The following is a 15,000-nucleotide window of genomic DNA, read 5'->3' as shown; positions in this document are numbered from 1 at the left end:
TTAAGGGAGTGGCAGCCTTGCAAATGTGTTAAGAAAAGTAATTTTCATTCCTCGTGTATGCAAGGCTCTTACTCCCTCTCTGATTCCACACTCCCCCTCTCTTTCTCCAACTCTCTCTTCTTCTCACCCGCCCTTTCTCAGTAAATCTATCTTTCTCTTTCCCCGTCCCTCCCTCTCTCTGTTTCTCCCTCTCTCGACATACCTCTTTCTCTGCCTCTTTCACTCCCGTGCTTTCGTGACATATCCCTCTCTCCCTCCCCCTCTCTCTCTCTCCCTCTTTTAGTAATAATAGTGTATGTTTAGCTCGTTCTAAGCAACTCTATGCAGGGAGTATGGGAGGGAGACTTCTCCGTCGTAGATTTACATCACACTTGCACAATATGTCAAGAATTCAACATGCATTACCATGTGGTGGAGCGAATAGGGTTTGACATAGCGGAATGTTTAAAGTGGTGGTAAATGCAGCATATGAGGCTCTTATGGGACTTTGAAGACAGTGATGTCTAAGGGAACACCTCAGTCTATTGGAGGGTATGTTGCCTCTCTCCATTCCCAGCAGCTTCCATCAAAATGAAAGCATTGGGAAGGCAGATGCCCTCCAAACCTGAGAATACATGTTGGAATTCCTTTCCAGCTCTTACTGAGAAAACAAGCTCAAACTGTGAAGACAAAACTTCCTGTTTTCTCTTCCTCTTTTAGGAAGATAATTTCCATGTCCTCTTCCTCTCTTCCTCTCTTCCCCTATCATGGAGAGTGTCTCCAAACACAAGTATTCCTGGATCCCCGACGGTGAAATCCGAGGTGCCTTGATGCTCGGTGGAGCTCTGGGTTTGGGTTAGAGGGAGGTTTGGCTTGGCCCTCCTCCAGGTGGGAGAACTGGGGTGTAAACAGTTTACAGATCTATGTGTGTGTGTGTGTGTGTCTGGGTCTGGCAGGTTGGGGGAAGGCTGGGGCTAAGCCTGGAGGAATGTAACCTGAACACTACTTCACAGGGGGAGCAGGAGTACGAAGGGGCATTCATGCATATTGTCTGGCTTACAGGAAACGACCCTCCATGTTCAAGGGGAACCGTGTAAACGGCTGACGTAGGCAGTCAGGGGGTTCTGTCGGCCTGTCGGAATGACTTGGCTCTGGGAGGCCAGAGGAGGAGGCTCTGAGCTTACATGGCTAGGTTAGACCAGGTTCCAAAGAGGTAGTGTGTGTGTGCGTGCGTGCGTGCATAACCTTCCACGTGTCTGTAAAACTGTTAGGGGCGGACTCAGCATTATGCATGTTTAAAGCACCACAGTCACGTGACCTTTACTGCACAATCAGCAGGAAGCCGTAAGCAGGAAGCCGCTGCAGCAGAGAGCAGATCAGCTAGCTGGCTTCAATGCAGGAAGGAAAATCAGGTGTTGGCAACAAAGAGGTTGGAGGAGGAGAGAGACGTGTATCTCCAAGGACACATACCACCCAGCAGATCAAAACACCCAGAGGACATGATTGATGGGAAGCCACGCTAGCTAGCTGCTGTATGGTTGAGGTTGAAAGCAGTGGAGGCTACAGCCAACACATGATAGAATTCCTAATGCTGTCCCTGTCTGTCAGTTAATTGAAGCCGTGTGTCTCTCCCAGGGGATAGTTGGGGTGTCTTTGTAGTATATCTTTGTCCTATTGTGTGCTTAGCTAATTATTTTCCTCAGTAACTTCAACAAAAATACTGTCGTTATTTGCATTTTTATCTTGTTTTACGGTAGTCTTAGTCTAGCTACTGATGTTTGACAGAGTTTATATCAAACCATATTCATTTACATGATGATGTGGTGCCTTGTAAAAAACAGTATTTTTCTATAAATGTTTTTGTCAACGTCGGTTCACTTGGTCACATGGGAATCGATAACACCATCTCCATTGGTTGGACAAATTATTCGATGTAGATTTTAGCGCAGAGTGTTCATCGTATATCCTTTGATCCTTGATGACAATTAACTATATGTGCACCAGCGCAATCACGCTGCACACACAGTTTGAAGAAGCGGTAGGGGGGCTGCCCGCTAGTCAAGTCCTTCCTCTAACACGTCCCCTTCCCCAGAGACGGGAAGAAAGTCACTCTGCCATTGTGTCTGTCTGAGGACGTACAGGGTCTAAGTCTAAACATACACAGCTGACAGTCTTAAAGACCACGTGAATATCCGAGTCAAAACATACACGGCTGACAGTCTTAAAGACCACGTGAATATCTGCGAGAAATATTCTTGATAGAATATTCCCATTTCAGTTTGTTTTATATAGCAGCAACCCGCTTGGACAGTTTATGTGCCTGTGTTCGGATGTGCTGCTGTTCTGTGGTAATCAGGACCCATTTATCCGTTTGCTCTGGGTTCCACGGGGTCCAGCATGCCAGTTCCCCTGCTGTCTGCCAATCACGTGAATGCCTGGAATGTGTTAGTGCCAGGAGTCCTTGTGGTTGGTGGAACAAGGGGAGGGGGGAGGGGCTGGGCAGGGGGTTGGCCACTGCAAGTTATAAGACCAGGCTTTTTCTTTGTTCTCTCTCTTTTCTTGTATAACTCGTTGCTGTTCCTTCAAGGGTTTGTTTTGGTGTGGGCTACGGCCAGACAGTAGCCTGTGAAAGTTTGGGTTCAACAAACCGTTTTCATTTGAGAACTCAAGAACTGTTTTAATTGAAGCTCTCAGACAAATGGACTTAAACAATGCTTAATAGAAAGATAAATAGGCCTTTATACTAGGGCTAAAGAGCACTCGGAACACAATGTTCTCTCACCGCAGTTCACAACCATGAAGCAACCAATTTCTATAGTTGTCCGCCAATTTTTCCTTTATGGAACTCCTATCTCCGCTAACCAAATGAATGGTTATGGCTTTGAAGAGGAAATGGCATGCATTCCTCCATAATCGTAAGAGGTATTTACATATGCTCTCTGAATAATTATGTGGCAACGCCGGAGCGTCCAGTGAATCTTTCACAAAAGCACTTTCTGTTATTTACATGGCTAAAATGTCATGTGGTTCACGTCTGCAACTGGACGCCGAATCAAAGCATTCATTCTGCGAGGGAGTCGACACCACAACAACAACAAAAAAGAAAGTTCAAAGCCGTAGAGAGGTCAAGCATAGGGGTCAGTCTCTCTCGGAGCCTTTTGCCGCCTGCATGAATACATAACCGCCAATTGACTTTCTAATGGGGGGGGGCCTGATAAAATATGCAGTTTAATAACTGTTATCATGGGTTCTTTTTTGTTTCCACCCATCTTGTTTTAGTCCGTCAGCATCTAAGCGACGCTGCTGATTGAATAATGAGGAGCTGCCAGCTCCCTTTGGGACCCTTTGGCCCAGCTTTTCACCTCTGAAATTCAAAATGGCAGCCCACTTCTTCTCATGCATAAAAGGGCCTTGAGATTTCCTCTGATCCGATCAAAGCGTTGACCTGTGTTGCCGGGCGACCTTTCCAATCCCTTGCCGAAAACCCTTGAATGGGGGAGTCCTGGCTCATGGCGCACTCTGGGGAATTGCGCGGTGGCGTCTTAGGCCTTGTCTATTTGATGTGACCTTTCACCCTCGACCACTGTAGCGATCATGAGGGAGATCTGACTAACGCTCTGAATAATAAACTATCTAGATTATTATCTACCTGGATATATGTCCCCAATGATCCCTGTGGAGCGAAGATGTGTCCAAAGGTTCTTTAATTATACTAACCTCAAGGGGGATGTGCTCTTTTCCTTTGTCTTTCAGGCTATGGCACAAAGGACCAATCTAATGTTGACCCATGGAAAGGAGCTGTCAGAAGATTGGAAGCGGTCTAGTGTGGGCCAATGGGAATGGGTTCTGTCTGGAGAGGCTTGTCAAGGAACCAGGCTTGCGTCTGGATGGCAACGGGACAAGGGGACATCTGGACCAGTCGAATACTGACTTTTTCTGTCCAGACCAACATCAGCCATCTTAAAAGTGAGAGGCATGAAGATGTGATGTTCTGCCTTCAGTGTCCTCCATTTAGTGTATTATCTCACTGTCCAATCACCCTTTAGGCCCTGCTCCAGGACTCATTATCGAGAGCATGACTTGGCATGTTCTAATGTGTATTGTCAACGTGTTGATGTGTTGTTGTTCATATTCAGCTCATTATTGGCTTGGCTTGGAGTTTTTTTCAGTTTTGTTCTTCATGCGAACCTTTATTTTCATTTCATTTTCATCCTTCTAACCAATTTTGTCAGTGAATGTTACTTTGTGCGGGCTATTCTTCGAAGTTGGTTTAATTCTCTGTCATTGGTAGACCCCGGGCCCTGTGTGCAAAGTCTACAGTCCTCCAGGGTTGAACATCCCCTCTCAGCTGTGTAGGAGGTCGACATTCTGACGTCTCCACACTGCAAACTAGGCCTGAGCCTCTGAGGATTTGGCAGGGGCGAGACAGGGACGGCGGTAGGGTTTCTGTTTGGCTGCCGTGGGGGGACTGTGGTTTGGACCGATGTGTCGCTGCTGCCTTAACCCCTGTCACTCTTTATATCAGCAGACCATGGGGAATGTTGAGATCTGTTGGCCACCGATGTGACATAACCCCTCACTTCCTAATCAATGTACTGTTACTATGACACATCTGGTTATAAAGGGGTTATTAAGAGGTAAAAAAATTGCTGCTCTAACTACATTGGTAATCAGTTTAAAATATCAATAAAGCGCCTTGGGGGTTTGATATATGGCCAATATACCACAGCTAAGGGCTCTATCCAGGCACTCCTTGTTGCGTCGTGCATAAGAACAGTCCTTAGCAGTGGTATAGTGGCCATATTCAACACCTCCTCGGGCCTTACTACTTTAATATACCACACCCCATCGTGCCTTACTGCTTCAGTATAGTTATCTATAACTACCGGCACATGTCCCTATGCTATGACATGTCTATTTATAGAGGCTTTGTTTACCCTTTATAAACAGTCCATAACAGTCATGATTACCTTGCAGCTTTGTGAATAAAAAGGAAATTGATTTGTGTGGCATCAGGACTCATGGTCTTGATTGGTTCCCATCAAAACCATTGTCTTTTCAGTGGAACTAATGTGCCTGTGTCGCCAAGTCCTCTCAATACATCTGCACGGTATTATTGTCGTCTGGGAATGTCTCGAAATTCAGACTTCATTTAGGTCCATGTGTATACCGTACAGCCGACCCCTCCCATCCTGAATGTCTGTAATGGATATTACATGTACATAACCTAATGCATGAAATGCACAGAGTGATATTTCACAGTTTCACTATTTCAAGCACTTTAAGTCCTAATGTTTGTTTGAACACCGTCTCAAATGATCAAATGTTTTCTTACTGGTTATCCATTCATTTCAAAGGGAAAAGTTTCGACAAGGGCACGGAAACGAGGCGATACTGACGACACCACAGTGTTACAACTGCCTGTGAGGCTTGTAATACTTAGAGCTGAATCTACACTTGAGCATGACAAATGTGCCAGGTTAAAGCTCTCACAATTCCAGTGCCCCGAAATAGGTGCACAATTTATCCTGGTATTTCAGTAAGGATGTGTCTCAAATGGCACCCTATTTCCTATGTAGTGCGCTACTTTGGACCTGGGCCCATACGTTTCTGGTCAAAAGTAGTTCACTTTATAGGGAATAGGGTGCCATTTGGTATGCACAGCAGAAGGCCCTATTTTTCTGGTGGGTTGTGCTGCTGCTCCATAACGCGTGGCTGACTGTGTAGACGGGAGTTCTCCTAAGCTGATCTGTAGTCCTCATTCCTATCCTCTGGTGTCAGCACTTCTTAAAGTGGGCTGCCGGAGCCTCAGCACTTTCCCCGAAGCCTAGAAAAAGAGTGGAGAAAATCCGGTTACATCCACACAACTCTGGAATGCATTTTCATTAAAAGGCGTTTGTTTGAAGGGATTGTGTGGTCGAGGGAGAACGAATATCAGAAGAGATCAGATTGAATGGCTGATTGCTACGTACTGTAGTCGGAGAAGTAATGTTAGAGAGAAGAGGGTGAGAGAGGAGAGAAATGACCTGACCAAGACACATTTATTTGGCTGCCTGGTTGCTAACAAGGTGTTAGAACTGTAAAAAAATATATTAAAAAACGTGTTGGTTGTGTGTATGTATGTGTGTGTGCGTGCATGTGTGTGTGCATGTATGTGTGTGTGCATGTATGTGTGTGTGCATGCGTGTGAACTCTTGTACCGCCAGATAAAGCCACTGCCTGTCTAACTGTCCTATTACTCAGTCCCTACACGTCTCCTCTTTATTTCCCCTTTGTCTCCCTTTCCTCAAGAGGTAATTGCAATCCAAGGAGAGACAGGGCTTTATCACACTACTGCTGCCCCCATCCTAGAATGTGTCAGGCAAGGAAGACATGGAACCTCCCCTCTCCCTGTCCACTGTGTGTAACTCTAGCTGTTTTTTTTATTTCTTGTTCTCTGTCTGTCTGTCTGTCTGTTTATCTGTCTGTCTGTCTGTCTGTTTATCTGTCTGTCTGTCTGCCTGCCTGTCTGTCTGTCTGTCTGTCTGTCTGTCTGTCTGTCTGTCTGTCTGTCTGTCTGTCTGTCTGTCTCAAACCAAATCAAATCAAATCAAATCTAATCTAATTGGTCACATACACATGGTTAGCAGATGTTAATGTGAGTGTAGCAAAATGCTTGTGCTTCTAGTTCCGACCATGTAGTAATATCTAACAAGTAATCTAACAATTTTCCAACAGCTACCTAATACACACAATTCTAAAGGGGTGAATGATAATATGTACATATCAAGATATGGATGAGCGATGGCCGAGCGGCATAAGCAATAGATGGAATAAAATACAGTATATACAGTTGAAGTCAGAAGTTTACATACACTTAGGTTGGAGTCACTAAAACTCGTTTTTCAACCACTCCACACATTTCTTGCTAACTAACTACAGTTTTCGCAAGTCGGTTAGGACATCTACGTTGTGCATGACACAAGTCATTTTTCCAACAATTGTTTATAGACAGATTATTTCACTTATGATTCACTGTATCACAATTCCAGTGGGTCAGAAGTTAACATACACTAAAATTCCATAAAATGATGTCATGGCTTTAGAAGCTTCTGATAGGCCAATTGACATCATTTGAGTAAATTTGAGTACATTGGAGGTGTACCTGTGGATGTATTTCAAGGCCTACTTTCAAACTCAGTGCCTCTTTGCTTGACATCATGGGAAAATCAAAATGAATCAGCCAAGACATCAGAAAAAAATTGTAGACCTCCACAGGTTTGGTTCATCCTTGGAAGCAATTTTCAAACGCCTGAAGGTACCACGTTCGTCTGTACAAACAATAGTATGCAAGTATAAACACCCTGGGACCAAGTTCGTCTGTACAAACAATAGTATGCAAGTATAAACACCCTGGGACCAAGCAGCCGTCATACCGCTCAGGAAGGAGATGCGCTCTGTCTCCTAGAGATGAACGTACTTTGGAGCAAAAAGTGTAAATCAATTCCAAAACAACAGCAATGGACCTTGTGAAGATGCTGGAGAAACAGGTACAAAAGTATCTATATCCACAGTAAAACGAGTCCTATATCGACAACCTGAAAGGCCGCTCAGCAAGGAAGAAGCCACTGCTCCAAAACCGCCATAAAAATGCCAGAGGATGGTTTGCAACTGCACATGGGGACAAAGATCGTACGTTTTGGAGAAATGTCCTCTGGTCTGATGAAACAAAAATAGAACTGTTTGGCCATAATGACCATCGTTATGTTTGGAGGAAAAAGGGGGAACCCTTGAAAGCCGAAAAACCCCATTGCAACCGTGAAGCATGGGGGTGGCAGCATCATGTGGTGGGGGTGCTTTGCTGAAGGAGGGACTGGTGCACTTCACAAAATAGATGGCATCATGAGGAAAGACAATTATGTGGATATATTGAAGCAACATCTCAAGACATCACTCAGGAAGTTAAAGAGTGGTCGCAAATGGGTCTTCCAAATGTACAATACCCCCCAAGCATACTTCCAAAGTTGTGGCAAAATGGCTTAAGGACAACAAATTGGAGTGACCATCACAAAGCCCTGACCTCACAGCTATAGAACATTTGTGGGCAGAACTGAAAAAGTGTGTGCGGGCAAGGAGGCCTACAAACCTGACTCAGTTACACCAGCTCTGTCAGGAGGAATAGGCCACAATTCACCCAACTTATTGTGGTAAGCTTGTGGAAGGCTACCCGAAATGTTTGACCCAAGTTAAACAATTTAAAGACAATGCTACCAAATACTAATTGAGTGTATGTAAACTTCTGACCCACTGGGAATATGATGAAAGAAATAAAAGCTGAAAAAAATAATTCTCTCTACTATTATTCTGACATTTCACATTCTTAAAATAAAGTGGTGATACTAACTGACCTAAGACATTGTCACGAACCTCGCCGAAGATGGTGCCTCTTCCTGTTCGGGCGGTGCTCGGCGGTCGTCCTCGCCTGCCTATTAGCTGCCATCGATTCCCTTTCCGTTTGTTTTGGTTATTGGGTAATTGGGTACACCTGTTTTGTATTAGGGTTTGTTTGTAGGGTATTTAAGGGCACTAGGCCCGCTGGGTATTTGTGCAGGCTTGTTTTTTGTTACGCTGTGTTTGATGGTGTGATTATTTTGTGTCTTTATTCTCCGGACTATTTTTGTCCTGTTGTTTGGACTGGCAACTTATATACGCCCTGTGTGTTGGCATGACTGTTTTGTTGCGCTGGTGAATAAATTTGACAAACGACTGAACCCTGCTCTCTGCGCCTGATTCCACCCACCACTCCTAGTTGATCGTAACAGACATGGAATTTTTACTAGGATTAAATGTCAGGAATTGTGAAAAACTGAGTTTCAATGTATTTGGTTAAGGTGTGTGTAAACTTCCGACTTCAACTGCACATCTGATATGTAATGAAAAATATGTGAACATTATTAAAGTTGCATTATTTACAGTGGCATTGTTTAAAGTGACTAGTGATCCATTTATTAAAGTGGCCAGTGATTGGGTCTCAATGTAGGCAGCAGCCTCTCTGAGCTAATGATTGCTGTTTAGCAGTGTGATGGCCTTGAGGTAGAAGCGGTTTTTCAGTCTCTCGGTCCCAGCCTTGATGCACCTGTACTGACCTCGCTCTCCGGATGGCAGCGGTGTGAACAGGCAGTGGCTTGGATGGTTACCATCCCCGATGATCACCCTGGCCCTCCTGTAGGTGTCATGGAGGGCAGGTAGTTTGCCACCGGCAATGCATTGTGTAGACCACACCACCCTCTAGAGAGCCTTGTGGATGAGGGCGGTGCAGTTGCCGTACCAGGCTGTGGTACAGCCCGACAGGATACTCTCGATTGTGCACCTGTAAAAGTTTGTCAGGGTTTTGGGTGGCAAGCCAAATTTCTTCAGCCTCCTGAGGTTAAATGTGCGCTGTTGCACATTCTTCACCACACTGTCTGTGTGGGTGGACCATTCCAGTTTGTCTGTGATGTGTATCGAGGAACTAAAAACTTTCCACTTTCTTCACTGCTGTCCCTTCGATGTGGATAGGGGGGTGCTGCTTCTGCTGTTTCCTGAAGTCCACAATCATCTCCTTTGTTTTGTTGATATTGAGTGAGAGGTTGTTTTCCTGTCACCACACTCCGATTGCCCTCACCTCCTCCCTGTAGGCCGTCTCGTCGTTGTTGGTAATCAAGCCCACTACTGTAGTGTCGTCTGCTAACTTGATGATTGAGTTGGATGCGTACATGGCCACTCAGTCATGGGTGAATAGGGAGTACAGTAGGGGGCTGAGAATGCACCCCAGTGTTGAGGGTCAGCGAAGTGGAGATGTTTCCTACCTTCACTACCTGGGGGGGCGACACGTCAGAAAGTCCAGGACCCAATTGCACAGGGCGGGGTTGAGACCCAGGGCCTCCTGCTTGATGATGCACTTGGATGGTACTGTGGTGTTGAATGCTGAGCTGTAGATAATGACCAGCATTCTAACATAGGTATTCCTTTTGTCCAGATGGGATAGGGCAGTGTGCAGTGTGATGGCGACTGCATCTTCTGTGGACCTGTTGGGGCGGTATGCAAACTAAAGTGGGTCTAGGGTGGCTGGTAAGGTGGAGGTGATATGATCCTGACTAGTCTCTCAAAGCGCTTCATGATGACAGAAGTGAGTGCTAGGGGGCGATAGTCATTTAGTTCCGTTATCTTTGCCTTCTTGGGCACAGGAACAACAGTGGCCATCCCGAAGCATGTGGGTACAGCAGACCGGGACAGGGAGGGACCGAACATGTCTGCAAACACACCCGCCAGCTGGTCTGCACATGCTCTGAGGACGCGGCTAAGGATGCCGTCTGGGCCAGCAGCCCTGCGAGGGCCAACAAGCCCAAATGTTACACGCACATTGGCCACGGAGAACGTCCTAGTTAGCGGGCCGCGATGTTGGCACTGTATTATCCTCAAAGCGGGCAAAGAAGGAGCCCAGCCCGTCCGGAAGTGTGACATCGGTGTCCGTGACATGGCTGGCCCTCTTCCCGTTGTCACACCCTGATCTGTTTCACCTGTCTTTGTGATTGTTTCCACCCCTTTCCAGCTGTCTCCCATCTTCCCCATTATCCCCTTTGTATTTATACCTGTGTTCTCTGTTTGTCTGTTGCCAGTTCGTCTTGTTTGTCAAGTCAACCAGCGTTTTGTGTCTCAGCTTCTGCTTTTCCCAGTCCTTCTTTTTCTCGCCCTCCTGGTTGTGACCCTTGCCTGTCGTGACTCTGAGCCCGCCTGCCTCACCACTCTGCCTGCCCCTGACCCTGTCTGCCGACCTGTACCTTTGCCCCACCTCTGGATTATTGACCTCTGCCTACCCTGACCCTGAGCCTGCCTGCACCTACTCTGACCCTGAGCCTGCCTGCCGTCCAGTTCCGTTGCCCCACCTCTGGTTTACTGACCCCTGCCTGCCTTGACCTGTCTATTGCCTGCCCCTGTTGGATTATTAAACCATTGTTAGTTCGACGTTGTCTGCATCTGGGTCTTACCTTCATACCTGATAGTGCGAACTGGCCATGATTGACCCAGCAGACCCGGGCCAGCTGCACAACGCCATCTCCTCCCAAGGAGCCTCAATTGGTAGGCACAAGGAATTGCTTCGTGGTCTATTGGAGGGGGTCCAAACGTTGGCTGAGCGCCATGACCGGGTGTTGGACATGCTGCTGGAGCAATTCCGCAGGTTGTCTGGGGGGCAGACTGCCCCTCAGTAACTCGGAGGTTAGCAGTGCTGCACCACCAGCCACTTCACCTTCCCGGGAGCCCCGAAATGCTTTAATGGAGAGCATAGCACCTGTCGGGCGTTTTTAGCTCAGTGTGCCCTCATTTTCGCACTTCAGCACTCCTCCTTACCCTCGGGTGGCTCCAAGATAGCCTACCTCATCATGCTGATGTCAGGGAGGACTCTCACCTGGGTTACCGCAGTATGGAAAAAACAGCTGGCCATGTGCGTGGGTCTGGAGGGGTTTGTGGGAGAGGTAAGGAAGGTTTTTGATGCCCTGTTCTCTGGGAGAGAAGCTGCCCGGAAGCTAATCCAGCTCAGGCGGGATGCCCGCAGAGTGTCCGACCATGCAGTGGATTTCCGCACGTTGGCAGCGGAGAGTGCTGGAACCAGGAAGCACTGTTTGACTTATTCCTGCACGGTGTCTCGGAGGAGGTTAAGGACGAGCTTGCTGCTTGGGAGTTACCAACGGATCTTGACTCCATCATCGCTTTGACCATCCACATTGATGGGCGATTGAGGGAACAACGGATGGAGAGGAAATTCGACTTCGCTCGCACGTCCAGGGATTCCACCTCGCCTTGAGTAATCCTGGAATTCCCCGACGGTCCCATTGCCGAGAGCACCCAAGGTTTCCCGACCTTCCCTGAGAGTCCCTGAAGACAGCTGAGGCACTATTTCTCGAGCCTATGCAACTAGGCAGAGCTGGGCTGTCGCCAGCAGAACGGCAACACAGGATCAACACAAGCAGCTGTCTGTGTGGCGGGACTTTTGGTAATTTTGTGTCCTCTCGCACAGTAAAAGACCTAGCTCATCGGGAGGACCAACTACTCTGGTGGGCCACATGGAGAACTTTTACTTTTACTTTTACTCGCACCCCTTTTCATGTCATTCTGCTGTTGGGAAACCAGTCCAAATCTCTCCGGGTCCTTGTTGACTCTGTGGCCGGTGAAAGCTTTTTGGATGCCACACTGGCTTCCGAGCTGAACATCCCCGCTCAACATCCCATGGATGTTAGAGCCCTGGACAGGCGCTTTATAGGTCGGGTCACCCATAACACCACACCCATCAACTTACATATGTCAGGGAATCACAGCGAGACCATTCAAGTCCCCCCAGATTCCCATGGTTTTGGGATTCTCCTGGCTCCAGTGACACAATCCCCTCATCAACTGGTCTATGGGTGTGATCACTGTCTGAAGTCGACACAACCTGCCCCGGGACGTCTTTCTGGGGGCTCGGAAGTGGCTCCGGACCTCTCCGCCATTCCCGCGGAGTGCCAGGACCTCTGGGAGGTGTTTAGCAAGTCCCGGGCCACTTCCCTTCCGCCGCACCGCCCCTATGACTGCGGGATTGACCTTCTCCCTAGCACCACGCCACCCCGGGGGCGTCTGTACTCTCTGTCGGGACCAGAGATCAAGGATGGAGACCTAAATTGGAGACTCCCTAGCTACAGCATTTATCCGTCCCTCTTCCTCTCCCGCTGGCGCAGGTTTCTTCTTCATGGAGAAAAAGGAAAAGACCATGCGCCTGTGCATTGACTACCAGAGACTCAATGACATTACTGTGAAGACCTGTTATCCACTACCACTCATTTCCTCAGCCTTCAAGCCGCTCCAGGGGGCCACTGTTTTCTCCAAGCTGGATCTACGAAACGCCTACCACCTGGTGCAGATATGAGAGGGGGACAAGTGGAAGACCGCCTTCAACACGGCCAGTGGCCACTACGAATATCTGCTCATGCTCTTAGGCCTCACTAATGCCCCGGCCGTGTTAAAGGCTCTGGTGAATGGTGTTCTCAACAACATGCTGAACCGGTTCGTCTTCGTCTACATTTATGACATCCTCGTCTTCTTCTGCTTCCCCCAAGGCCAGTCTCTCATCGGACCCTGATCTTTGTGCGACAACGCTTTTGGTGGCCTAGTATGGTTCCAGATGTTGCCGCGTTTGTTACCGCCTGCACGGTCTGCGCACAGAACAAGACTCTTCGACAAGCTCCGACTGGTCTTCTCCAACCACTGCCTGTCCCTCACTGTCCCTGGTCCCATATATCCCTGGATTTCATAACGGATCTCCCTCCGTCTGAGGGCAACACTGCCATCCTGACTGTGGTCGACCGGTTTTCCAAAGCCGCCAACTTCATTCCTCTCCCGGTGGACATGGTCTCCGCAGTTCTCGTCCCAGTTTTGGAAGGCATTCTGCACGCTCACTGGGTCGTCGGCCAGCCTGTCCTCCGGATTCCACCCCCAGTCTAAAGGCCAGTCAGAGCGTGCCAACCAGGACTTAGAGACGACTCTTTGCTGCCTAGTCTCCGCCAACCCTACCACCTGGAGTCAGCAACTGGTGTGGGTTGAGTACACTCGCAACACCCTTCCTTGCTCTGCCACGGGTTTCTTGCCCATCGAGTGTTCCTTGGGATATCAGCCTCCGCTCTTCCCCGAGCAAGAGGAGGAGGTCAGCAATCCCTCTGCCCAGATGTTCATCTGTCACCATACCTGGAAGAGAGCCCATACCTGGAAGAGAGCCCTTCTGTTGAAGACCACTTCCAGGTATAGACGACAAGCGGATCGTCACTGGACCCCTGCTCCATGCTGTCGGCTCGGGCAGAGGGTATGGCTCTCCACCCCGGGACCTGCCACTTCGAGTGGAGTCCCGTAAACTTTTCCCCCATTTCATCAGTCCATTCCCCATCTCTAGAGTCATTAGCCCCACTGCTGTTTGTCTTTTGTCTTTTTTGTACCCTCTGTATTCACCCTACTTTCCATGTGTCTAGGATTAAACCCTTGTCTCACAGCCCTTTGTCTTCTGTTTCCAGGCCCACCCCTTCTCCCCGTGTCATCGATGGCCATCCGGCATACACAGTGAGATGCCCCCTGAGTGTTCGACCACGTGGCAGGGGTTTCCAGTACCTGGTTGACTGGGAGGGTTATGGACCGGACGAGAGGTGCTGGGCTTTGTATGCATTGCGGAAGTTAGAGTAGCAGTGATCGAGTGTATTACCCCCGTGAGTACTGTAATCAATATGCTGATAGAATTTAGGTAGCCTTGTTCTCAAATTTGCTTTGTCAAAATCCCCAGCCACAATAAATGCAGCCTCAGGATATATGGTTTCCAGTTTACATAGAGTCCAGTGAAGTTCCTTGAGGGCCGTTGTGGTGTCTGCTTGAGGGGGAATGTACACAGCTGTGATGATAACCAACGAGAATTCTCTTGGGAGGTAATATGGTCGGCATTTGGCTGTAAGGAATTCTAGGTTGGATGAGCAGAAGGACTTGAGTTCCTGTATGTTGTTATGATTACACCATGAGTCGTTAATCATGAAGCATACACAGAGAGGTGTTCATCTCTGTCAGCGCGATGCATGGAGAAGCACGGTGGCTGAACCGATTCCGACAACATATCCGAGAGAGCCATGTTTCCGTGAAACAGAGAATGTTACAATCTCTGGTGTCTTTCTGGAAGGCAACCCTTGCTTGAATTTCGCCTGCCTTCTTGTCAAGAGACTGGACATTGGCGAGTAGTATACTCAGGAGCGGTGAGCGGTTTGCACGTCTACGGAGCCTGACCAGGAGGCATCTCTGTCTGCACCGTTGTTCTGAGTCGGCTTCTGGGATTAGATCCATTGTCCTGGGTGGTAGTCTAAACAGAGGATCCACTTCGGGAAAGTCGTATTCCTGGTCGTAATGTTGGTAAGTTGACGTTGCTCTTATATCCAATAGTTCTTCCCGGCAGTATGTAATAAGACTTAAGATTTCCTGGGAAACAATGTAAGAAATAATACATAA

The sequence above is a fragment of the Oncorhynchus mykiss genome, chromosome 17 (genome assembly GCF_013265735.2).
Source record: "Oncorhynchus mykiss isolate Arlee chromosome 17, USDA_OmykA_1.1, whole genome shotgun sequence".
Lineage (NCBI taxonomy): Eukaryota > Metazoa > Chordata > Actinopteri > Salmoniformes > Salmonidae > Oncorhynchus > Oncorhynchus mykiss.
This window is presented reverse-complemented; position numbering follows the sequence as displayed.